General features: G+C 44.3%; 1 protein-coding gene and 1 pseudogene across 6 annotated transcripts in view; one reads left to right on the top strand and one right to left on the bottom strand.

Annotated features, from left to right (window-relative positions):
• ABLIM3 (actin binding LIM protein family member 3) overlaps positions 1 to 27,623 on the bottom strand; it is a 225,581-nt gene that overhangs the window by 184,319 nt on the left and 13,639 nt on the right. The gene's annotated exons all lie outside the window — the stretch shown is intronic.
• LOC148453436 (putative membrane protein C3orf80 homolog) lies at positions 13,689 to 14,214 on the top strand (annotated as a pseudogene).

Below are 27,623 nucleotides of genomic sequence, written 5' to 3'. Positions count from 1 at the left end.
TTAATAGATAAAAAAATGCACTCACAAACATAAAACATAACACACAGCATGTGTGGGGGATCATCATTTTCTCATCGGGCCAAATGAAAAAGCAGGATGATAATCAGAGCTCCGGATACTCCTCAGTCCTAGGCCAGCAACGATGGATAGGTAGCCCCCCAACCACATCCAGCAGTCAATGCAGCCACACCGCTAGTTTTTTAAAGTGGTAACAATTAACAATTTAAAGGATGCCCACTTTACTTACCACACATCTGTAATGTTTAGCAACTGCAAAACCATCGGTACAATCAAGTACCATCGCAGCCTCACACTTGCACAAGCCGTGACCTTACTCAGAAATTGCTAACCTCATTGCACGGTATCATGCCTCAGGCTGCGTAGGCCATCACAGTGGATAATTTATGCACACCCCTGTAAGAGCGTTGAAACGCACAGGCTCGCCCGCAACCAACCTACATTTCGCAGACTATTAAATTTCCCCCAGTGTGCCTAAAGCTGGCCATACACGGTGCTATATGCAATGTGCGACGTGCTGGGCGAATCGAGGTCCGACATATCGGGCAGTCCCCGCACACGGTGCGATAGGGTGGCAGACCACCCGATATGCCGGCTCCCCGATCCCCCACCTGCATAGCGTTGCATGGGATCGCACATCGCATCCCCAGATAAACTGAACCTGCAGTAAGATCTGGGGGTGCGAAGTACGACCCCACGGGTGAGCGCACTATACTATATCATGCCCATACACGGTAGATAGCAGCCAAATCGTACCAATCCGTTGGATCGGCTGCTTTATCGCACCGTATATGGGCACCTTAAGAGTGGAGACTATCAGGGGTATTCAATATGGGTGTGATAACATGGTTTTTGCGTTAATATCAGAGGTATGACGTCATTATCGCAGGTTTTACTTTTACACCGTATTCAATTTCAAAGACTTATCGCAGTTTTGAAAAGTCTTTGATAAAAAAACGGGGATAACTTTTCACCATTGAATAGGTGTCGAAAAAAAGTGCAGAATTGGGGTTTAGGGGTGCAGGCTTAAAAAAAATAGCTTGCACCCCTGGGAATGACATTTAAAAAAGAACTGTGTCAAAAAAAAATAGGGACACCCCAAAAAATTATTTTAAAAATTGGGGTAAAAAAAAAAAATAGGAAAAAATTGTTAAACGATAGGGAAATAGGTTCCGGGCTATTCTGCAAGTATGTGGCAGATGTTTTCTAGAATAGAATTATAGCGGCAGGTGCACAAATGCAGAATTTTTAAAAAATTACTTTAGGGACTTAAAAATATGCTAGTACCCATTTTCATGTACCCCAAATTTGATGGGACCACTTAAAAAAACGAAAAAAATAACCTAAGTGCTCTTCTGCATCACTTCTTCAATGTCGGGAAAAAAACACCTGTTGCGGCTATTTAAATCCCCGACTTTCAATTAAAGGCTAAAACGGGGGTACCCATAGTGTTCCCCCATGTTTTTACAACTTTAGGGGGGTCTTACAATTATTTTAAGGAAAAATTTGTAACTTTACGCAAATCCAACTTCGGAGTTTCCCGTTTTCGTTAATTCTATATTGAATACGGGGATACGGGGATAAGCGGGAGCGCGCACCATACCTTAACGCACCATACCTTAACGCAGAAAAAAACTCCGATATGAAACGTTAACTTCGACAGTGAATTTAACGTTTCATATTGAATACCCCTCTGAGACTGTAGTTACAGTGTACCCATGGAATTATGGTAAGCTCTAAAAAACAGGTGGGTTTTCAGAGAACAACTAAAGGTTTGAGGCAGTGACTTATTTATACTGGGTACATGGTGTGCAGTGCACACAGACCTCTGGGTCCAGGGGGGCCCACACAGTACACTCTGCGCACATTTAATATACTTATCTATCTGGAGTCCTGTGTTGGTGCTGCACAAATCACCCAGAAACGGGTGCTGCCAACATTTCCACCATTTGCCACCAACTACTCAGCTCCTAATTTGTCATTTTTCAAGCATAGCCTGTAAAGTGACAGTTAGGTGCTGATTGGTTGGTACTTTATCTCCATCCACTTTATATATCTCCAAGTCTCCTAACTCACTTTACAGGCTGTTGGGTCTATTTACTAAGCCTTGGATGAAGATGAAGTGGACGGAGATAATGTACCAGCCAATCAGCTTAGTACGCAGACTCCTAATTAGTACATAGATCCCAGAGGTGAGACGCAGGTCAAAGGTAGATCTAAGAAAGTGTGAGGCACAGTATTTTGTGATGAGGTTTAGCATGTATACAGGCTTCAGGGCTGGCTCCAGGGGTCAGAGCACCCTGTGCCGGCTCTCTCTAGTGCGTCCCCACATCGTGCTCGGCGCAGAAGGGCACGACGAAAAATTGGTGTGTGGCCTAATTACAATAGGCCATGCCTCCTATGTGACGTTATTTGGAGGCATTCCCGCATGGCACACCTCCAAACAACGTCAGGCTGGGGGGGAGCCTCACTAGCTGGGCTTCCCTAAGCCCTCCCCGTCACTGAATGGATGCCGCGCCCATGCGTGCAGCATCCATTCGGGCTCCGGCACCGCCGCACCGCTGCAGCGGTGGGGGTCCTCAACCTCCCGATTTGGCCACCCGTGGGCCACTTTGGCCCACGGGTGGAACAGCGGGACAGTACTGAAATCGGGATGTTGGGGAGAGGTGCGCCCTCTATGGGTGGTGCCCCTGTTTGACCGCACTGTTCGAACACCCTTAGAGCTGGCCCTGACAGGCGTGCTGTTGTTGAGGGCAAGATTAGAATTGATTCTGGAGGGATCGATGCGGGTTAGGCTTAGTGGTGATATGTTCAGTTGTATAGGGCATGTTGTTGAAAAGTCCAAAATAACAAACCATTATAACGATGCACATTGTCTGGTCAGATGGACCTTAATTTTGTGAGCATGAATATATATATTCACTGACTAAATGTGATCAGCAGACAATCCGGGTCATTCTCCAGGTGTAGAAGTTAAAGATGTTTTTATTAAGAAGTAATAGATTACTTTCGAGGTGTTTCTGCTGTGCTGCACAGCCGACGCAATATATCTGTGAACAATGGGGTTCACAAATATACTGTGTGTACACACAGCCCGACGGTCAAGATGATATATCGTTCACCGGGTGTACGAAGGATATGTCGTCCAGTGTGTACTCAGCATTACACTGCAGCATGTTATCTCTGTCTACTCTGTCAGTTTCTAGTTTCCGCCTTATATGGCACTCACAGAACTGTACTACACCATGCAGTAATTACATATATTACAGTATCATCACAATATACAAGGGAACAAACAATGATCGAGCAACACCATGTAAATCACGTTTTTCTTCTTCAGAGACTTTGTAGTGGGTTTGCAAAATATGTCAGCTATCAATCATTCTGTCAGTCACACAGTATACAAACACCAACACATCACAATCCATGAGGACCATAGGTGGTGGAGCAGTGGTGTCGGACATCACTGTGCTTTTTTCTAGCATTGATCTTCTCACTCTGCAAGCCTGAAAAAGCCTAGATGTCTTTTTATATCATGGTTGTTTGAAATGTTGGGTCTTCGAGGTTCACTAACGTTTGGCATAACTAAATAACCTCTTACCTGCCATAAACTGGTGAAACATATTTTTTAATGCTGTAATGGGCAACAGAGTCCTGAATGTATGTTCTTTAGTGACTAGAGATCTATCATTATAATGTTCAACATTTTACAAATATGCCTAATGTTGACTCTAATCTGTAAAGTCTGCATTCAGAGAAGTAATTTGTCCTAAAATCCAGTTTGCAACTAATTGCTTGTTTGCCTGTTGGTAACTTGGTGAGTTTCCAGGTCTGGAAGTAGTTCAGAGAGTTCCCGAGAAACTATAAACTACAGTTTCTCATGGATAAACAGTCATTGCATCTTCTTACATGAGTCTGGATCGGGTTGTAGTGCTGTTGGAAACATGTAGGACAGGCATTAGGCCTTGTTTTCAAATATTGTAATATCTGTCCCTCCAACATGGCCCATTCCACCAGGTACACAATGCTCTGATCCTGAACTTCCCACTTCATTTACGATTGCAGTCACCTATGACCAAACTTTCTCATCTTTTAATTAATGCAATCATAACCTATGTGGTAGGTCCAGGAGCAGAGCATTGCATACCTGTTGGAAGGCGTCATGTTGGAGGGTCTGTAATATACAGCAGCTAAGGCTGCATTCAGTAGTGCACTGCTGAATAGAGATTCCCGACGTTCAGGAATCTGCGCAGATGCAGGACCCATTCTGCGAGTGTGTAGAATGGGTCCTGCTAACACACACGCAGACTGGCAGGAGACTGGCAGTGATTGACAGTTTGCTGCCATTTGTGGACGGTGAGGGAGCTGCGATGGTCTCCGTTTCCTGAAAAGGAGGCGTGTCACCGCCGTTGGAGGGGAGGGGAGAGGCCAGGATCTCCGTCGGCTGACAGAGATTTCCTGGCCTCTTCCTCTAAACTGCGGCAGCTGGCCACGTGACCCCATGGGTCACTGCAGCCGGCCGATGGTATGCAAATTATCCGATGCTGCGTTGGACAACACAGCTCGGATTAGTAATGCTGCATTACCATATCTGTAAGGATCGCAATTGCAAAGCTGCCTGCGTACATACATCATATATCTATAGCCTGCGTGTAGCTTTGCATTTACGATCCTTGCAGAATCAGGCCCTGAGTTTGTTCTGTAGCATTACTGGCTAAAACAATAATGTAGATAACACTGGCTGTCATAACTGTTTCACACTCAACAAATCTGCATCAAAAAGCATAGACTTTCACAGACACTACTGTTCATTCTCTCTGCTGTACTAACTGTATTGTTCTGTAGCCTGGAACACAAGGGCCTGAGGCCCTGATTCAGAGCCGGTCGCTCTGACAGAGCGCTCGCTCTGAATCAGGGCCGGTCTTTTTTTTTTTTAGAACGGTCTCCTGACCGCTCGCATAGCTGTGGGTGACCACCCACAGCTATAGCGAGTGGCCAGGAAGATGGTCGCGATGGTCAAGACCATCGCGACCATCGGGCTTGCCACGAGACCCTTGTGGTAGGGTCTCGTTGCCGCAAGCCCCAGAGAGCTTTTGGCTCAAACAGAGCCGGAATCTCTCCACTGACTTCACTTCTGCTACAAAAATATGGTGATGTTTGCATCGGCTCAGCCAGCATAGAGACGCCCAGTACCGCTTCTCACATCTATAAGACCTCGCAATCCTGCGTATACATTGGTAACATCGAGTAACATCTGACCCTCTCGCAGAATAACAGCAGGTCTGACCTGTCTCAGACATTGCAACTGTCATCGCACGCAGTGACTACTCAAGCTGCAAATGCCGTCGCAGTGGCTAATTTATGCGCGCCCAGGAATCAGCGTTCAAACGGACAGACACGCCTGCGTTTCTCCAACCACTCCCCCGTCACCACCCCCAAACCCTGACGTCCTGTCACTTACTCTGCGATGGCTTTTGTATCTGTGTAAGTGATCGCAGTGCTAACGCAATACTGGCCTGGGTACACGCACTGCGGTGCATGCGCAGTCCGCATCATCGGCCGTTCTACGTACGCTTTTGCAATTGCAATCTGTGATGAATCAGGCCCAATGATGTTCTTTTACAAACTAGCCTGCATCTTACCACTTGCTTTGATGCAGTGGTTCCCAAATTTTCCTAATCACGGCGCCTTAGAGTATCAACATTTTTTTCACGGCACCCCTAGGCCACACGTTTCTTATTCAGAAATTCAGAAAAAAATATATTACATTTAGTAAATTGTACTTAACTGTCATTCATAGATTCAGTTATGGGGTAGTGGACAGTGTTGCGCTTGTGCTTGTTCACGTATTTTATAATTGGCAGCTATCAATAATACTTGCCAACCCTCTCACATCTTGCGGGAGACTCCTGCTGCCCCGCAAAACTTACTAAATCCCCCGCATTCCCTACAGCCTCGTCTGAAATCCAGACTGTGCGAGTCTGGATGTGACATGATCGGGACCTAACTGCAGTATGCAAAATAGGCAGGCCATGCACCGCAGGGTTCTGGGTAGTGTCGGCTGCAGGAGGGCAGGAGAGCAGTATTGCAGCAATAACGGGCCTATACATCACCATATATTAATTTGGATTGCACAGTTACCTTCTGGGTGGAGGAGGGGTTCCATGGTTACACTATTACATCACAATACTACTCAGATCAGCTACCAGCATTTTCCTGACCCTCCATACCCCTCTACCCCTCTACCCTGCTCATGCTACTCTTACTACTACAGTTTTCACCTGCCACTGCACGACACACCCCTGAGTAGAAATAGATATGCCCATAGGTGGAGCTAGATACACCTTTTGGGCAGAGCATGACACGCCCCCTCAATGGCATACCACGCTGCACGCAGCAGATTCTGCTATCAAATATAATCTCCCTGAAACTAGTTTCCAAAAGTTGGCAAGTATGCAGAAATAGTTTTGCCTGTCACATTGACCATAAATAATTTGATTTGGCCCTGGGTCACCAACCCATGACACCCCTGCAAGTACCCGGCGACACCTAGTTTGGGGACCACTGCTGTGACACATACCTCCCAACATGACCCTCTCCAGGAGGGACACAATGCTCTGGTCCTGGACTTCCCTGGTGGGAGCTGGGGCTGCAACACAGTCCAAAATTCAAATAGGGAAGTCACACCAACTGTCATTTCACACGCTGCCAAACATCATTGGCTGGGACTCACTGGCAGTTGGTTTCACTCCCCTATTTGAATTTTGAACTGTGCTGCAGCCCCACCCCTGGAGCCTCCACCAATCATAAATTACCAGGGAAGTTCAGGACTAGAGCATTGTGTCCCTCCTGGAGAGGGTCATGTTGGGCGGTATGGTGACATATACTTTGATGGCGTACTAACTAGGGATGTGCGCCAGACCATTTTTGTTGGATTTGGATTTGGTTCTAATTCGTCGTCCGGATTTGGATTTTTTTTACAAAAATTGACGAAAAAAGCAAAAATCACATAAATTGGTCCTTTTTTTCTTCTTAGAGTATCATTAACCTCAATAACATTAATTTCCAGTCATTTATAGTCAATTTAGACCACCCCACAGCTTATAATATTGTTTTCAACATTATTGGCCAAAGGTTGCAGTGAGCTGACTGGTTACTAAGCGACAAAGCAGCGGCACAACGACACAGACACCACAGTATAAAGCACATCTATGACACATTGCCACACAGCAGTGGCAGAAATGAAAAGTAGTGCACCCACCCAGTGGGGTACGGCCAGCAGAATCACAGTACTTGTTTACATAGTGGGCTACGGCCCAAGGAGTCACAGTGCACAATCTTATTCACATTACACCGCACATAGGGCCTGATTCACATTACACCATAAAGTAGTGTCTCTTATTCATGTTACGACACACAGCAGTGCCCCTTTTACACAATGCCCACAGTAGTGACCCTTTTACACAATGCCCACAGTAGTGACCCTTTTACACAATGCCCACAGTAGTGACCCTTATACACAAAGCCCACAGTAGTAATGCCCCTTATACAATGCCCACAGTAGTAGTGCCACTTATACAATGCCCCCAGCAGTGGTGTCCCTTACACAATGGCCCCAGTAGTGGTGCCCCCTATGCAGTCCCCTTAGTAGTAGGGCCCCCTATGCAGTGCCCCCAGTAGTAGTATTCCCCCCAGTAGTATGCCCCCCATTAGCAGGCCCCCAGTAGTAGTAGTGCCCCCCCTTAGCAGGCCCCCAGTAGTAGTATGCCCCCCCTTCGCAGGCCCCCAGTAGTAGTATGCCCCCCTTATCAGGCCCCCAGTAGTAGTATGTCCCCATTAGCAGGCCCACAGTAGTAGTGCCCCCCTTAGCAGGCCCCCAGTAGTAGTATGCTCCCCCTTAGCAGGCCCCGAGTAGTGATATGCCCCCCACTAGCAGGCCCCCAGTAGTAATATGCCCCCCACTAGCAGGCCCCCAGTAGTAATATGCCCCCCACTAGCAGGCCCCCAGTAGTAGTAGTGCCCCCACTTAGCAGGCCCCCCAGTAGTAGTATACCCCCCATTAGCAGGCCCCCACTTAGCAGGTCCCCAGTAGTAATATGCCGCCCACTAGCAGGCCCCCAGTAGTAGTATACCCCCCATTAATGCCCCCTTACACACACGCATAAAAATAATAAAAAAAAAAACTTACCTGTATCCCCACTCCCGCCGCCGTCCACTCTGCTCTGCTGTCACGTGCTGAGGAGGGAGCCGGAAGACTGAGCTCATGAGTGAGCTCCAACCAGCTCCCTCCGTACAGCAGCCAATGAGAGTCTGCCTGACTCTCATTGGCTGCTATTACAAACACACAGCTGCCGCTGGAAGCTGTGTGTTTTATCTGTGTAGGGCAGACCGCTATCACAACGGTCTGCCCTACACTAGAGAAGCCCTGACGTCGGATTCTCTTGCGATAATCCGACATCAGGGAGCTGCAGCTCGGCCTCGAACGGGGATCCGAGTCAGGCGGGGAACACCCAAACAGCGTTCGGGTGGACTCGGATCCCCAATGTTCGGAGCGGTTCGGATTCCACAGAATCCGAACTGCTCATCTCTAGTACCAACACTGGTGTTAAAGCAGCCTCAATACATGAAGCGTTATCATCCTCATTTAGGGCTCTATTTATTAACATTATTTTTACTAAAATAAAGTGAAAAAGGGTGTTTTCACACCCTTTTCACATTATTTTAGACCTATAGTTATTACAGGGCAATTGGAGCAGAATTCTTAAAATTCTACTCCAACCCCTAAGTATCACTTATTTTTAGTAATCAGATCGCATTTCCCATAATTGTAATGGGAAATGTGATCCGACCAGAGTTACTAAAAATAAATTGTAAAAAAATATCGGAGAAAGCCCTGTGATAATAATGCCACCTGGAGGTGGCGTTATCCAGGGTCTCCCCCGGTTACCGGACTCCTGCTCCGCTCTAACGAGGAGAGCAGAGCCCGGAGCCGGTTCCAGTAAGCAGCTGTGTGGTCTAAACAGACCGCAAGCTGATTACTGTAAAAAAAAGAAAAAACATTTTTTTTTACTTACCTGACTCCAGGGACCGGTGATCGGGCCTCCGGTGATGACTCCCCTCCGGTCAGCTGGTCTCCCATAGTGTACTGCAGCCCGGTCATCAGGTGATCGGGTTCCAGTGCAGCATGGGAGATCACCTGACCGGAGGCATGGAGGACATCACCGGAGGCCCGGATCATGCAGGTAAGTGTAATTAAGGAAGAGGGGGGGTCGCAGGGGGTCCGCGATCGCGGGGGCGGGGCTTAGCGCCAGGGGGCAGGGCTTAGTGCCGGGGGGTGGCAGTGGCGGCCGGTCGGCGCATGCGCGGGCACTTTGTCACGGTATTTTTTGCGAAAATACCGTGACTAGTGTGCGTAGGGGATTTGCAGGGACAGAGCTTTATCGCAATAGATAGTATTTGTAGTAAATCCCTGTGATATTGCCTGAATTCGCAATGCAAATTCAGTCGATATTATCACACTACAATCTGCATTCAGTATGCGGATTGTAGTAAATAGAGCCCTTAGAGATCTTATTCAAACCCTTCACTTACTAGCATCCAGTGGCAGCTTTTGCTTCAGCCCCCCCCCCACCCCCCGAAAAATCCACCACCTAAGTGTAGTAAGTGCAGTCCGTGACTGCACTGGCCACACTGTGACTGGCAGTGTCTTCCCATTGAAAGCACTACCTGCCAGTCACATAAACAGGCAGTCTCAGAAGGACCTGAGTCCTACCCCTGGGACTGCCAGTCTGGGCTGCTATTAGCAGAGAGCGACTTCCAGCCCTTTGTAATCCAGTGAAATGCGAATGCGCGGTGCCCCTCCGCAAGTGCCCATGTGCCGGTCCTGGCACCTATCAGTTCGATTGCGCAGACGCCGGGACCCGGCCAGAAAAACCCAGGTGAGTGTTTTTCGGCGGCAGCAATCCCCCTCATCTAGCAACATTTTCACTTTAAACTTCCATGACTGATAGTGCTGGTTTGTCAGATTGGCTCTTAAGAACATTATCAAGTTGCTATTAACATCCATTTTTCTTAAACTTCTGGCTTGCACTTTCCCAAAGGCAAAATAATAAAGTGTGTATGAAAGGTCCTGTCATGTAAGATGAAATACAGTAGCAATGCATCACAACCCTATTCAAAGGGTGTGCATTTTACAAAGACAAATCATTACATTCTTCAGCAGCTGTAAATCCCATATTTTAGTATTGGAAAACACAGTTTCTAGTTCCCAGTGTAAAAGTGACAGGTAGCAGCTGTGGAATGAAACATGTTCCAGCATGTGTCTGGTGGGGGAAGAGATCCCACCTGCCCAAGCAGATAGCAGCACAAGATAAGGAGGTCTGTCAGTCACACAAGTCCTTTTGTTCCACTGTAGAGAAACACTTGGCTTTGTTTTTGTTAGGAAGTATGTGGCTGTTGTAAGTCCATAGCTTCTAAAATACACAACTCAACCTGGAGGCATCCCATCAAACAGCTATTACTTGTCAGACAGCCTATAGTACATCGTTTGCAGAACTGTCACTGATATATCAATATATGGTCTCTTTTCTTCCTTCCAAGTCATTTTATTAAAGTTTTTTTGATTAATTTGGTCACAGAATGACAGAAATGGCACCAAGCAGATTCTCTTAGGATTGTTTTACTGGTCTGTGTCTGCCTCCTATTCTCGTGCCAGTCATTTCATCATTCCAGCAGACAGATTCAGAAGGCATTCCAGTAGTTTATCAAGAAATATGGCTACCTGACATGTGTCTGTTATACAACTTGGGCAACTATTCCTACATAGCAGAGAGTATTAAAGCATAGTCATATTGATCTGCCATGGCAATTAAATTAATCACATTAAATACATCTTCCATCTCTATTGAACATGGCATCTTCCTTCTTAATAATATAACTACATTTCCAGACTTTTAGATTTTCCAGCCAAGACAAGGAAATTCCAATAATAAAAGCTGTAATCACACTCACATGTTTTATGATTGAATTTTCATTCAAATATTTTGTCCTGATTTCATGTAATCCTCTTAAAACAAAAGGAAATGAAAGAGAAATTCATGAACTTGTGTTGTTGATATAACAAATAATGTTGTTTTTGTGATTAGTTTCATGTTCATGTTTCACATGTATACAACATACAGTATATACAAGGATTACAGTGAATGCAAGGTATATAATTGGGCCACCAATATCAATTCCAAGCAGAATTTCAGAAAGAAATGAAGGGATAGAAGACACGTACTTGACACAGACACATCTGGCCTCACTGACTCCTCTGTAAGTGAGACAGAATGTGCAGGAGGAGCGAGCTCTTTTTCCCAGAAACCTCCTTTAGGGGTAAAAACCCAAAAAGAAAAAATGGTACAAGGCGAGGTCAGCAGTGGAAGAGACAAAAGGGGTGGAAGGGGCAAGAGAACCTAACATTTAACCTCTCATCCAGAACCCATCTGAGGCAGACTTGAGAGTCCTCAATAAGGGTTTGGGCTATGGTCCTGATTCAGAGCCGCTCGTAAGCGGCCACTCGTTCGCTCCGAGTGATGTTTGCCCAACTGCGCATGCGTACGGATCGTTATACGCATGCGCGAACCAGTCAGTGCGGTCGAAATTCGTGTGCTCGCAAAATAGCGAATGCCTGATAATTTGAGTGACAGAAAGAGGCGTATGTGGGTGGTAACAGGGGAAGGTGCTTGAAAACAGGGAGTGGAGATCCGAACGCAGGCGTGCTTAAAGGTCAAAACGGGCGTTTTATGGGTGTGCATAATTAAAACAGCAGCGTCATTGACCACGTCACTGGGTTATTTTATAGCCAGAACTGCTCGCAAGATTGTGGTAGCAAAAACCAACCCCAAGAATAGCGAGCAGTTCATACCCTGGTCGATGTACTCGATTAATCTAATAAATAGCGGACATGACGTAGGATGCGAGGGGCCAGTGGGCGTATTTTACCAAAAAACTACCGCAAATTTTGTTCGCTCGTTCAGACCTAGAGGCGTGAACAGACCACAAAGAGCGAACGGTTCATTTGAATACCCACCCTATTTTCTGGACGAGCGAGCGCTAATTGCGTCCGGCTCTGAATCAGGCCCAATGTTCTCACCAGGCATTTTAACAATTTCCACTAGATGATTGACAGCACAAGACTAAGGAAGAGAGGAAAGCACTACATAATTTAAGCGGTTACACTGAAATCGTTATCCGACAAGCCGATAATGGGGGTGGGATAGTGATTCAGGACTTGACAGACTATAAAAATGAAATTTATTCCCAACTGTCAGACAACAAGGTTTACAGGGAATTGAGGGCCTGATTCAGAGCCGCTCTTAAGCGGCCGCTCGTTCGCTCCGAGCGATGTTTGCCCAACTGTGCACGCTTACGGATCGTTATACGCATGCTCGAACCAGTCAGTGCGGTCGAAATTCATGTGCTCGCAAAATAGCGAATGCCTGATAATTTGAGTGACAGAAAGAGGCGTTTGTGGGTGGTAACAGGGGAAGGTGCTTGAAAACGGGGAGTGGAGATCCGAACGCAGGCGTGCTTAAAGGTCAAAACGGGCGTTTTATGGGTGTGCATAATTAAAACAGCAGCGTCATTGACCACGTCACTGGGTTATTTTATAGTCAGAACTGCTCACAAAATTGTGGTAGGAAAAACCAACCCCAAGAATAGCGAGCAGTTCATACCCTGGTCGATGTACTCGATTAATCTAATAAATAGCGGACATGACGTAGGATGCGAGCGGCCAGGGGGCGTATTTTTTAAAAAAACGACCGCAAGTTTGGTTCGCTCGTTCAGACCTAGAGGCGTGAACAGACCGCAAAGAGCGAACGGTTGATTTGAATAGCCACCCCTATTTTCTGGACGAGCGAGTGCTAATTGCGTCCGGATCTGAATCAGGCCCTGAGCTCTGATCCATCCTCCATATTCAAACGTGAACTTGACACTGTATTGAACCAGGCACTGGATGATAATGTACTCTTCCCCGGAGTAACCAAGGCTTTGTAAGAGGAGTGGCCCTGTGTACCTATACTCTATACAATACCCAAAATCCATAAAAATATTGATAAACCACCAGGATGCTGCATAATTTCAGCAAGGGAGTCCCTATACTATAAAGTTTCTCAATATTTAGACTACTATCTAAAGCCAGTGGTCCAAACACAACCGACCTTTCTACGAGACACTACCTCTCTGATCAATAAACTACACAATATTGTTCAGATACCACCTGACTGTCCATTCTGCACACTCGACGTTACAAGTTTGTATATGCAGGGCTCGACAAATCCCGGTCGCCATGGCGACTAAAATTTTACACCTGGCGACTGGATTTGCAGAGACCCCAGCCCATTATTGAAGACAATGAGGTTTCTTTTAGAAACAAAACTCCGCTCTGTATGTCCACTCCACAGCACTGCATGACTATCGCATCCTGCAGTAGTCGTGATGATGAGGACGCACCTCCATATTGTGATTGGAGGCACTGTTTAAAAATTAGCGCGGGCGCTCCTGGAGTTAAGTGGACACGCTGCAGTGTTGGCACCTAGTGACTCTCCTTGCAGCTTTAGCGCTGCTTGGATGCTGTTCCCATCTGCCTCCATCCTGCTGTCGCAAGCCAGGCTAGCTCCCGCTCCATGGACAGAGAGGATGGCGGTGGGCTTTTCGGAAGGGTGCCTAATGGTCACAGCTGCGCAGAGTCCCAGGCAGGCTGGAGTCGCGGAGACGTGCTGTGCGGGACGGAAGGCTGCTGTGCGACTGTCACACTCAGACAAATACTGCTGGACGCTGGCTGACCTTCCACACTTGCTACACAGCATGGGCTCATTTGTCAGGAAACTCTCCGGACTGCTTATACTGCGGGGGTGGTTCCTGCAGAGCATGAATGTATACTTGTCTGCAATAATGGAGGCAGAGTGGGCTGAGGCTGCGGAATGAGACCAGTTCCCAGGAGTCCTTGACAGACCATGAAACCTTCACCAGGATGAGCGCCATCTGATCCCCTCCCCAGTGTTCCTGCAGCTGTTCAGCTACAAGTAAGTCAAGTACTTGCTCAGCTAAAAAGAGTCAATGAGACCTAGCCAGGTCAGTCTTCTGTTGTCTCAGCTCCCAGCCCAGTCAGGAGATGCAGGGACAGCAGCCTTGTCTCCCTGTTCACATTAATTCAATTTATACACATTGACACATTTTGGATGCGATGTGGTGTTGGGGGCGTGCAGTGGGATACTATGTATTGAGGGCACTGTGGTGTGGCATACTATGTATTGGGGGCACTGCATTGTGGCATACTATGTACTGAGGGCATTATAATGTAGCATCCTGTGAAATGGCGGCATACTATGAATTGGACACTGAAGACGTGCATTAATCGGGTTCTGATGGTATGTGGGAAGCCTATGGGGCATTGAAGGGGCATGAGTGAAGTTCTATAGAAGTTTTCAGATATTTTGGTTGAGGACGATGGTCTGGCTCCTAAACTTTTAAGATGGCTCCTAGATTTTCAAAAAAATTGTCAAGCCCTGGTATATGAATATACCTCTTGAAGCAGGCTTAGATGCTGTACGTAGATTCCTGACCAACAACAGTCAATATCAGGGCCCTGATATCTCATTGTTCATTCAACGGTTAGAACTGATGCTTAAACCATGCTTGCCGAGGGGCATGGCCTGGCTGCAGCACGGACGGGACGCAGGAAGAAGGAGCTCCCTCTCACCCAGCACTAATACTGGATAAAACTGCCCTTTGGAGGAGAGATCCACAGACAGATTGCTGCTCTGGTGCCTCCGGACACTTAGAGGCACATAACGGAGCTTCTCCCTTCAGTTCCTGCACGAGCGCTGAAGCTGCGGCCTCCATTTTCGCGGCTCCCCGGAGGTCTCAGACGCGGCGTTTTCCGCGATATCACAGCAGACGCCTGGCTAACCAACATCCTGCCACTTCTAATCTGGTAGATCCCACAGAAGTACAGAGTGTGGAGAGTTGCCGCGGGTGCTCGCCAGCGTCTGCATTGACCCACACGCAGCAGGGCCTAACTGGCTCGGCACATCCCCGGACATGCCTGAGGCAGTGATCGGCGCCGCGAGTCACGTGACGCGGACCCGCCGGACAGAGCTCCAGTGGCCTGAGCCTGCTGCTTCTGACACCCTCCGGTCTTACAGCTGGGACGGGGAGACGTTCACCCGTCCGTCCGCCATCTTGCCTTCATCAGGAGACCCAGGGATGAATAGGAAGATACCCTGAGCCCATAATACATCCTCCCTGACTCAGGTACCGGGTGTCCTTGGTTGGGATAATCCTTGTGACTCTTCCTTCCTGTTGTTGAGCACTGGCTATGGAGGTGACATATTGATTGGGGCTGTTAAACTGATTGAAGACACCTTGCCTAATATAACCCTCATTTATATTATATTTTGTGGCTGAGTGTGGCTGTCACTACCCAGTGAATTCATGAGGCACACTGTCTACATATGAACTAGAGGACTCCCTTTATCTGGGCTACAATTTCATACAGGCTTTTCCTACTCCTCACATCCATCTCTATGTAAATGTAGTCTCTCTGATTATAGGAATCCTGCTCTGGATCTGAATGTACAGTTACTCTATATAAAGATGCCATATTATTGAATCTGGTTATTTCACACTGCTTCATGACCTAATCCTAACCCTGCAGACTTTTCATTATGCCTAAACCTCGCAAGTCGGCTCCCCCTGCTGATCTTACTACTTTCATAAATAAAATGCAGACTCAATCTCAAAATTCTGCGGCTCCTTCTGTTTCTGCTCATATCTCAGAACAAGAAGACGAGTCGGACCTTCCAGCCAGCTCTATGAGCGATAGCATTGCCTTTATTCTCTCTGAGATTAAATCACTTAAAAATGCGTTCCATTCTGAGATTCAAAAAGCGGTCTCTGGTCTCAAAGCCGAGGTTTCAGAGCTTCGAACCCGCACTGACGAGATGGAACATAAAATGGATGAAGTGATCCAATTCCAACAAGGAGTGAAGCATTCTTTGTCCGCTATGCAAGATGATATTCATTTGCTTCAAGACCAGCAGGAAGATATTGAGAACAGAGCCCGACGGAACAATTTGCGGATCAAGAACATTCCCGAATCCATTGAGCCATCCCAGTTGGAAGATTTTCTTATTCGCTTCTTTCAACACCTGTTGCCTGCCACTCCTGTGGAGCAGTTTCTGCTAGATAGGGCGCACCGCACATTGCGGGCAAAGCCGGCTCCGTCTGCTCCTCCACGGGATGTGGTGCTATGCTGCCACTACTTCAAGATGAAGGAGAGGTTGTTGGCCGCAGCCCGGGAACGGGACAATTGTGTCTTTGACTCACATCATCTAATGGTCTTCCAGGATCTCTCTCCTATGACCCTTAAAAAAAGCTTTGACTTCCAGGACTATACCCAGGTTCTTCGGGACAATCATATTTATAGATGGGGTTTTCCTTTCTCTCTGATTGTTTCATCGAATGGGAGACAACTGTCAGCTAAATCCAAAGAAGATGCTCTCCGTTTACTGACGAAGCTTAATCTATCTCCCCCTGGCGCTGGGTCTGCTATGACTTCTCAAATGAATCAGGCTAACACGCAGTCCTCTGGTTCTCCCATGTCTCCAAAGGCCCCAAAGCGCGTTTGGTCAACGGTGCCTTCTACAACTTTATCTTCTTGCAATCCACCTTAAATTTGACTCTCCACCATTCTCGGTTGGAGCTATGCCTATGTCTGCTAACTCTTTTTGAGAAGTTATTACCAAATTGGGCTGGTTTATTTTTCAATGTTTTCATTAATTAATCTCTACGTAAAGTATCTGCAATTTTGCAGGTTTGGGGTTTTTTACTTCTCTATATATTTTCTAAAAAATTTACGATAAAAAAAATATAACAAGAAAAAAATGCAGTTAAGATATATTTTATGTATTATATTTTTTTGGTCATGTTAGCGGTGTGATCTCAGTTTTTGATTTCTATGATACGTTCCTGTTTTTCTGATAATTTCTGAATATGCGATTTATAATGAGTGGGGTTCCTTTTTCAGTGGTCTTAGTCGGTGTGAGGCCAGCGCCTTACCCGTACTGGTAATTGCAGTTTCTGCAAATATACTTTCCCATGAAGTGGCGTGGGAGGCTGATCTGGGTCCTCCTCCTAGTGAGGAATCATGGGAAATCATCAGAAGTAATGTAGCAAAATCTTCCATTTCCACTCTGATAAAAGAAAATTCTCATAAAATCTATACGAGATGGTACTTGGTTCCCACTAGATTGTGTAGGATTTTTCCATCCTCTTCCCCACTGTACTGGCGGAATTGCGGTCAGCAGGGTGATTTTATACATATCTGGTGGACGTGTCCCAAAATCATTAATTTCTGGAATAAGATAAAATCCTTATTGAACAATGTACTTCACATCTCGATTCCTTTAAGCCGATGGACTGCCCTATTGGGGCTACCTATATCTGAGCTGAATTCCCCCTCAAATAAACTAGTTCTCCAAATATTACATGCTGCAAGGTGTACTTTGGCCAAGTCTTGGAAACAACTATCCGCCCCTGCATTACACTTAGTGTACTTCAAGATTTGGTTTATTGCTAAAATGGAGAAAATCACATTTGCTCTTAGGGATCAATCAGATAAATTTAATAAGATATGGGACCCATGGTTTAATTATTCAACTACCACTATCTCTAGGATTTGATGCCTTGTCTGTCCAAATATGACATTTTAGAAATGTTACGGTGGTACTATTTACATAGGATCAGTTCTAATATGATATTAGTATATGTTGTCCCCCCCCCTCTATTTTTGTTTTCTTCTGAGGTTTTTTTTTTTTTTTAGTGTTTTTGTTTTGTTCTGGTTTATTTTATTTTATTCATTTAAAAAATGTATACGAAAATGTAACTTGAATGTTTATGTTGTCTTATATGATATGGATATGACTTCAATTGTAATGATGTTCTTATATATTTCACAATTTGTTGTGAATGTCATTGTATTCTCCTCTTCCTTGAATAAAAATTATGGTTAAAAAAAAACAAAAAAAAACATGCTTGCCGACATTATGGCGGGAGGAAGCAGACAGATTGGCTTAGCAGGGGGGCATGGCCGATATAGGGGGCGCGGCCAGACATCTTTGTGGGTGGAGCAGGGGTGTGGCCACACGAGCACGTAATTTTGGCCCCGCCCCTCTACACAATGCATAGATTACCGGCACTGTGAAGGTAGGCAAGTAAGGCTTAAACGCAATTAATTTTAGTTTGATAATCACTATTTTTTGCAATTGCTGGGTTGTGCAATGGGGTCCTGTGTCGCACCTTCCTTTGCAGATAGAAAATTATTTTTTGAGAACCCCAATGTGGTCAAACATATCCATTTTTTTACGCAGTATATAGATGACCTCTTAATCATCTGGACAGGATCTCAAGAAGATTTTGAAAACTCCATGAACCTAATAAACCAACAGGATGCTCACATCAAATAAGTGGACTATAGATGCCGCACAAATACATTATCTTTTTTTTTTTCAACAAATTTTATTGACAGACTGACAGATTGACAAAATTACATTATAATAAATATTTATTATTTATTTTATTACCAGTTATTTATATAGCGCACACATATTCTGCAGCGCTTTACAGAGAATATTTGTCCATTCACATCAGTCCCTGCCCCTGTGGAGCTTACAATCTATATTCCCTACCACATGCTCTCTCACACACACACACACACACTAGGGTTAATTTTTGTTGGGACCCAATTAACCTACCAGTATATTTTTGGAGTGTGGGAGGAAACCGGAGCACCCGGAGGAAACCCACGCAAGCACAGGGAGAATATACAAACTCCACATATTACATGTCAGGTAATAAACATAATACATTTTATAACAATGATACAATGACAGAGAAATGCCTATATTGTACCATATAAAATACATATATAGAAAGATAATATCCAACTATATCTATTAGAATGGCACAACTGCGGATAGAGCTTCCAAATTGTACCAGGTTGTTAAATACTTTCTCAATGCATCCTTTATAACATCTGAAACTGTAGAAATATATGAGAGCTAAACATCAAAAAATGTTCCTGTCATTTTCTTTTTATATAAAGAGACTTCGGTCCAATCCATAAAAAAATAAGAAAGAAAATTTGGTGTGAAATAGATGCATGGGGATAGGTTCTGTTGAGATCCAGTGTGACAAAATAGTTTTTTTTTGCAGCAGCTGCCAATTTAATTAGCACAAAGCGATTACCTTTAGTTAATCTACACTCCATAGAGATTGGATATATACCACAAAAATTTTAACTTTATTTTCAAAAAAGTATTAATATAAGTTTGGAAGATTTCCAAAAAGACTGGACTTGAGAACAAGACCACAAACAATGCATAATATCTGCATCGAAGGTTCCACATTTGAAGCAGTTTCAATTTTGAGCTTCCCCTATAACAAATTTTAGTTCTGGGGTGAAGTATGCCCTATGAAATATTTTTATATGCATTTCCATGTAGGATGCTGAAACTAAAAGCTTATTGAGTTTCATATAGGCCTCTAACATATTTGTCATGGTAAGATCAGGGAAAACCGCCTTCCATTTTAACAAACCTGCCGAACCCGTTTCCAAATCAAGCTCAGGGCGGGAGTCTGTATATATGGTGGAAGTAGGGAGGGGGTTCTTAGGCTTGTAAAATAATATCCTATAAAGAGAGCATAAGTGATCTAACTTTAAATTTTGACTCCTTAAGGAGGTTTGTGCGTAGCTGACAGCTTGTAAATACGGAAATAATGGTATAGAAAGGGAGGGAAATCTGTCTTGTAACTGCGATATAGTAATTGGAGCTAAATCATCGTTATTCAAAAATTGATAACAAATACATTATCTTGATGTTCGGATCACAAAAGATGGTTCCAATTTATATACCACCATTTATAAGATACCCACAGAAAGGAACACGATCTTGAGAGCTGAAAGTCATCACTTAACTACTAAGGGTCCACAGGATCACTGATAGCCAAAAGGTGGCAGAACTGGAGATGGATGTGATGATCAGACAGTTTATAGCACGGGGATATAGTGCTACTAAATTAGCTGACATTAAGAAGAAGGTTCTGGCTATTCCACGACAGGAGGCCCTGATCAACAAATCTAAGGACACCAAATCTAAATGCACCCCAGTATAACTGCTTGAGCCCTCACATCACTATGGGGTCTATTTACTAAGCAGTGTTAGGAGACAGAGTGAAAAGTGATAAGAAAGTGATAAGGTGCCAGCCAATCAGCTCCCAACTGTCATTTTTCATACACAGCCTGTGAGATGACAGTTGGGAGCTGATTGGCTGGCACCTTATCACTTTTCATGCTGTCTCCTAACACTGCTTTGTAAATAGACCCCTAAGTCTACCAAGGATCTATGGCATATTGTAGCTGAGGATCCAATGTTACAGGCACTTACTGGCACAGATGTTTCAGGCATAGGGGCTCCTACCCGGGAGCACTTTATGAGTCGGAAACTGGGTTTCTACAGATGCATCAATTGCACCACATGCAGCTATATAGAAGTGGGCAATACTTTTTCCCACCCGCACTCAGGTAGGCGCTACTATATCAACATGTATTCTCCTGTACTTCAAAATTCGTTGTCTACATCATATGGTGCTCATGCGACGTAATGCATACCTCCCAACTTTTGTGTACCAAGAAGAGGGACACTTCGCTTCTGAAAGGGGGCGTGGCTTCATGGGAAGGGATGGGGTCTTGTGGGAAATGGGACTTAGCCTCGCTGCAAACCCCGTTTTTGTCACTATAGGGGGCATGCCCAGCACTCTCCGAGATGCAGGGCAGCCCCCAGGCTCTCCCTACACTGGCGAACAGATGCAGAGCAGCGGTATGTGCTCTCCCCAACTCCCTCCCCCCCCACCGCAGGACACTGCGGCCCGCGGGTGGGACAGCAAGATAGTCCAAGAAAAACGTGACTGTCCCGCTGAATGCGGGACAGTTGGGAGGTATGCTGATGTACGTGGGAAAAACGACCAGACAATTCAAGGAATGGATGGCCCTGCATCGGTCTGCCATCAGGGCAGCCTTGGCAGGAAGATCAAGACCAACCAGTGGCCAGACATTTTAAAGATCTACGACATGGCCTAGCCACTTTGAAGTACAAAATAATTTATGGGTTGCTCTGGTACACCTATATAATCCTTTCACTAAGATTACTTACAAATATGTCTTGTTGATTGGAAGAGCTAATGATACTTTTGGTTGCCTTATTCTACATACTCTCCCCCCACCCACTCTGTTCACAGTTTACTCTGGCTGAGTTATAGTATTTGCATGCCCATGATGTAAAGTGAATTGGATTGTTGATGGACATACTTAGAGGTATGACATTTATTATTTATACTGGTTACATGTGTTGCATGTTTCTACATGCTATACAGTGGGGCAAAAAAGTATGTGGACAGCCAGCGATTGTGCAAGTTGTTGCACTTTAAAAGATGAGAGAGGTCTGTAATTTCCATCATAGGTACACTTTAGCTGTGAGAGACAGAGGACCTCATTCAGAGGCGCTCGCAAAATGCGAGCGCTCGCTCTGAATGAGGGCGGCCGCTTCTATGTTCTGAGCCAGCCTCCTGGCCGCTCGCTAGGCTGTGAGTGACCACCCACAGCTTTAGTGAGCGGCCAGGTTGATGGTCGCGATGGTCAAGACCATCGCGACCATCGGGGCTTGCGACGAGACCCTTGTGGTAGGGTCTAGTCTACCGCAAGCCCCAGTGAGCTTTCGGCTCTATTAGAGCCGGAAGCTCACCACTGACATTACGAGTGATGTCAGTGGGGCCGCCCCTAAACGGCAGGCGTTCCGTCGGGAACGACTCTGTTTGGCAAGCCACCCCGCCTACAAAACGGTGCGAGCTGTCGATCACCATCGACAGCCGCCCCTATTGTAGTGAGCCCCGGAAAGAGAGAAATTCTCTCTCGCTCCGGGGCTTGCACACGCGCAGTGAAGCTGCTGCGCGTGTGCAGGGCCTCAACATCGACCCGCTTGCGAGCACATAGGCGCTTGCGAGCGGGTCTGAATGAGACCCGGTATCAGAACAAAAAATTCTGGAGATCACATTGTATGATTTTTAAACAACTTATTTGTATATTCTTTCTGAAAAAATTATTATTATTTTTTTTTTTCAAAATAGAGTTAAATAAATAATATTAACATATTTTGTTAAGATTGTAATCTGTTACTAGTAGTTCTGGGGTTCCCAGCTTAATTGTTTTTGGGTACTACCTTTTCAGTGCTGAGGCACATGGGAAGTGTGGCTATACCAACCAATGATGGATAATATTTTTATTCAATTCCTTTTTGTTATTTATTTTTCCTCAAGTGATAATTTAGAAGATGTATCCTATTTCTCTTTAACATATTAATAACTATATATATATATATATATTTTTTTTTTTATTAATATTATTTTGGTATGTTAGGTGTAGTAGTTATTGTATCTCTTTACATTACAAATATTTGATGCTTTAATTCGATATGTATGTATTGTTGTTTATTTTTTACTCAGTTAATCCATGTATTTATATTTCTTTAAGTGTCTGATGATTCTTTTTTTTTCGCTTCGAATTCTGCTACATGCAATATATTTTTTCTTTGTACTGCTAATTTTTTTGGATATTGTATTGTTTGCTGTTTTTTATTTTATATGTTAAAGTTTGATAAATCAATAAAATATCACTCAATTTAAAAAATAAAAAGAGATTGTAATTTGTAACACTACTGTAGTTTCTAACTAGGTGCGTACACACTGGGCGATATTACTGTGTGACATCGTAATCGTGCAATCGCACAGTAATCGTGCACAAATCGTAACTCAAAAACCATAAACCAATAAAGAGATGTTATAATACTATAATTAACTGTAAAAAAATGCAGTTAGGAAATCTGGGCCTCATAATGATTTATTTTTACACTGTAATTCTCATTTATACTGATCAAACATCTATTAATAAATTAGTAGGAGAAATAGTCCAGACATATACACAAATACATCTGGCATGTTGAATTATATTTAAAGTGCAATTTATATGATAATGTCTGCATATCTCCATGTAATCTCTAAGAATGTGAGAAAACTTGTGATGTACAGTTTTATTTAATGTCAAGTTGTGTTCTTAGTAAAGACTGCATTACCATCTGCTTAAATGAAGGTCACAATAAATAACCCATAATAGCCTATAATTACATTCACTTCTTCCTACAAACCATATTTACTTAGACACACAATCCTACTTGGCAACATCATACGGGAACTGTAGTCAGACACTCAGCATACATCTCTGTCTATTAAAGCCTGATATTAGGCATCCTACAATAATCAGTGGTTAATACTAATTATAAATCAGAAGTGAATGTTTTGGATGCATATAAACAAGCATTAGCTTTTGCACTACACTAAACAATGAAACCATGTTTTGCTCAGTGACAATGTGTATTATATGTCCTGAGCACTCCAAGAAAATGATGACTGCATTTAAGAGCCTGATTCAGAGATATACGCTAACGTGAACGCAGCTGCGATTTTGCACGGAAAACAGCTGCGAAAGTATGATAATAGTTCCAAACCTAACCCTTGCATACGGCTGTTCACCGTTGCTATCCCATCAATGTACAACGTTGCGTACCAGTGTAAATATCAGTAACATTGTTGCACAATGACCAGCAATGTAGGCCTTGCAGCAGGTCTGACCAGTCTCAAATGCAGCGGCTCTCCTGATACACAGAGAGCTCTCATGCTGCGTAGGAGATCGCAATGGCTAATTTATATACGCCCATGTAACGGCGTATAAAAGGTGAGACACACCTGTCACTTATTTTGTGAATGGGATCACTGTGTGTGCGGAATCGCAAAACAATTGCAGTCCCGTGCACAGTATGGTTTATATGCATGCGCAATGGCAAACAGTCGCTCAATCTGTGTAAAAATCTGCATTGCGTCATCTCTGAATCAGGCCCTACATGCATAGCTGAGAGGCTGACAGAACCGCTAACCTGCTGTATAGTAGCTGCCCTCGCAACATCATAGCGTAGCATTGCACAATCACATGGAACACAAAGGTGCCAAAACTTCACTAGGACAAATTCGCTGTACGCTATTCCCTATTTAAATTGTTGAATTTTAAGCAAAGACATTCCTCCAGTACCTGTGGCATTTTGAGCTGTTACACCGCAGCGGTGCATTAAGCTATCTTTAGTGAATTCATATAGAGCAAGTATATAATTATTATTATTATCATATATTTATATGGCACTACAAGTGTTCCGCAGCGCCTTACAAAATATATAAACAAATGGGTGACCAAAGACTTACAGTACCATACAATACAATGCAATACAATGCAGGACAAGGACATGGATAATATACATTGCTACATTAGCGACCATAACACCCACATAAGCAGCAGAGCTTAAGCACCCAAGGTGCCCTAGTGGGGAGTAAGAAGTAGATGAAAGTAAAGTAAGGAGAAGAACAAGAGGGTAGAGGGCCCTGCTCGTAAGAGCTTACATTCTAAAATGTGACCTGTGACCTGCTGCAAGCCTAGCAGCATCAAAAGGACAACATTCAAAAAAGGACATTTGTCAAAATAATTAAGCTCCCAATTGGCTGTGCATACAATACCAAGATCTACCCAGGACTCGACCGGATAGGAGACACAACATGTGCTACTGTGCAATACAGGAGTTTGTGGAGTAAAATAAGTGTAAATGACACACACTAAAAGAATGAGCAGTCAGATAGATAGAACATTCTGACCCATCAGTGGAGTGTGTTTCCGCGGCACATAGAAATGAATGTAACAGGCTATCTAAGCACTGAACATAGCAGCAGTTGTACCCATCTATGTTTGGGCTTTTTCAGAAAGCTAGTGCTCTATGCAACAGCATAACACAGAAACCTCCAAGGTTACAGATCCTGGTATAATAGGTCTTGTAGGGAAATGGGAGAGGCTATTTAAAGTACACACACAGGAGTGGGAATGGGCCGTCATTCATGTGCTACTACTTTCATCTTACTGATCCATGCCCTGATGAATTTAAATACTTTGCTGGGCACATGTTAGACCGAGAGAAAGTTGGAATCCCGCTGTCAGGATGGCGGCGCAAGAACCCCGACACCAGTGAGAATCCCGGCGCCGGACATCACGACAGTAAGTATTGGGGTTTGGGGGAGGGTTTGGCACTAGGGGGAGGGTTAGGGTTAGGCACTAAGGTGGGAGGATTAGTGTTAGGCACTGGGGGGGAGGGTTAGGCACTGGGGTGGAGGGTTAGGCAGTGGTGGGGAGGTTAAGTTTAGGATGTGGGGAGGGAGGGATAGAATTAGGGGGAGGGTTAGGATAGTGACTGACAGGTGTCGGTATTCTAACCCTGTTGGGATGCCGACATTGGGATCCTGACTGCTGGAATCCCGAGCACTGGCATCCCGTACCCAACCTGTGAGACCAACTGGCTATTGAATAAACAAACTGTCCACTTTTTGTAACGGGAAAGACTGACATTACGCTAACATACATGGAAAACTGTAACATACATGTAAGGTACTAATTTTTACTTAAAAGTTAGTTTCTTAAATGTCAACCACTGCTATTAGCAGCAATGGACTAGAGAAGTTTGGAAGATTGGGGGAAGTTCTTAGTGATGGAACAGGCAAAATATGATTAGTTGTAAGAGAAAGCTGGTAATACATGATTAGAGACCCCAGTCTATAAATGTGTCACTTTCCAGCACCACATGGATGGGTGCCATTTTATTTCCATAGCATATATACCCCAATGTATGTAATGGTGTCCTAAGTCACATGATGAGGAAATAAGAAACATATGGCAATCAGTGCACAGGTTGTACTCATATCATGGTAAACAAAATATTATGTATGGTACGCAGTCAGAATGTCAACGTGTACAGAGTCGACATTCAACATGTTGAGATTCACAATGTCGACATTGTCAGAAAGTCAAGATTGTGAATACTGACAGCCAGAGTGTCGACACCTGATTTTAGGTTTAAGGTTAGATTAGGGTTAAGCTGCAGTTAGGCTTAGGTTAGGATGTGGTTAGGGTTGCGTTCAAAGCAAATGTGAACTCAATTTGTCAATATGATGACTGTTGACATTCACAATGTCGAAATCATGAATGTTGACGAATGACATGTCAACATTATGTGCATGTGGACAATCCGGATGTCCCATGTCGACAGACTGGTGTCAACATTATGAATGTCGACTTAATAAACCACGCCCTTATGTTCTTGGTGAAGATTTATAATACAATATAAGCTGCTATTTGTTTCCGTGGCACAATGGTAACATCACTTAAGAGCACTGTAGTGCAAAATAGTTCTGAGAGAGCCAGTTATTACATCATATGGCTACGCTCCCAATATACATCTCTTGGGTGACTATTTATAACCCATCTGAATCCTTCAAGGGTGAGACTGGCAGATAACCAAGCAAAATGGAGGGGGCTATACATAACTATAGAGTTGGATTCAGTGGCTTTGGAATTAGCTTATGCAGATATTTTCATTCGGGCGCTAAGCCTGGAGCTGCCAGTGTCGTGAAAGCAGCCAAGAGATTCAGCAAGATGGTAGATTCTGTAACAAGAACTAGAGGTCAGCAGCAACAAAAGGCCGTCAGCGTATGGACATGGACCGGAGTCTGGCTGCTGAGCACAGAGTGACAAGGACAAACCCATCTGCTCCCTCGCTCTCTTCTGCTGTCTGAGCAGGATAGATGCTCAGTTTATTGAAGCATTTGTACACCACACATACGCTTCCCAGGAAAATAACATGATTAGAATAATTTAGCAGACAGATGTACCGTGCTGGTAGATCAAACACAAATATAATATAGACACATATGCAGATGGACCACTGCAAGTAATATCTAAATTCTGTCATTGGAACCTTTTACTGCTATATTCACCACTGCTTTTCGTATACAGGACTTAAGGTACTGTAATGTATCATAACACAACATCGCAAGGTATGTACAATGTAAACATTGACCAAGGTTGCCAATGATTTTAGTCACACTACGCACACAATAGCCCCTTGTACTGTATAAATTTCCCACCCACATCTGTACATGCAAATATTTCCCTCACAATTACATTCCTAAAATGTCAACGTTCATGTCTGTTCACATTCATATCAACTCTGTGCTTCACAAAGCCCTTACCTTACACATACATGTACAGTCCCCACAGTAAGTTGATCACTCCGTACAGCCGTGTATTTTCATTCTGCATACCAGAATTACACACAATAATTTTCTCTTATAAAGCACATATATATGTAAAAAAAAATCCCACTCGAGAAAGTATTTCTGTAAGCTGTATCCTGTTGTGAAGATCTGGGGTATTTTAACACACTGCTAGCGCCTTCTTATAATATAGCCTGACATTTTTAAAATAGAACTTATATATTTTGTTACAAAACCACGTGAAATAGTCACCTCAGCGTATTTAAAAAAGGAAGAAACTTACAAACAATATATCTCTAAGGTCGGTGTAT

Source organism: Taudactylus pleione, unplaced genomic scaffold, assembly GCF_031769625.1.
Source record: "Taudactylus pleione unplaced genomic scaffold, aTauple2 ptg001151l, whole genome shotgun sequence".
NCBI lineage: Eukaryota > Metazoa > Chordata > Amphibia > Anura > Myobatrachidae > Taudactylus > Taudactylus pleione.
This window is presented reverse-complemented; position numbering and strand designations above follow the sequence as displayed.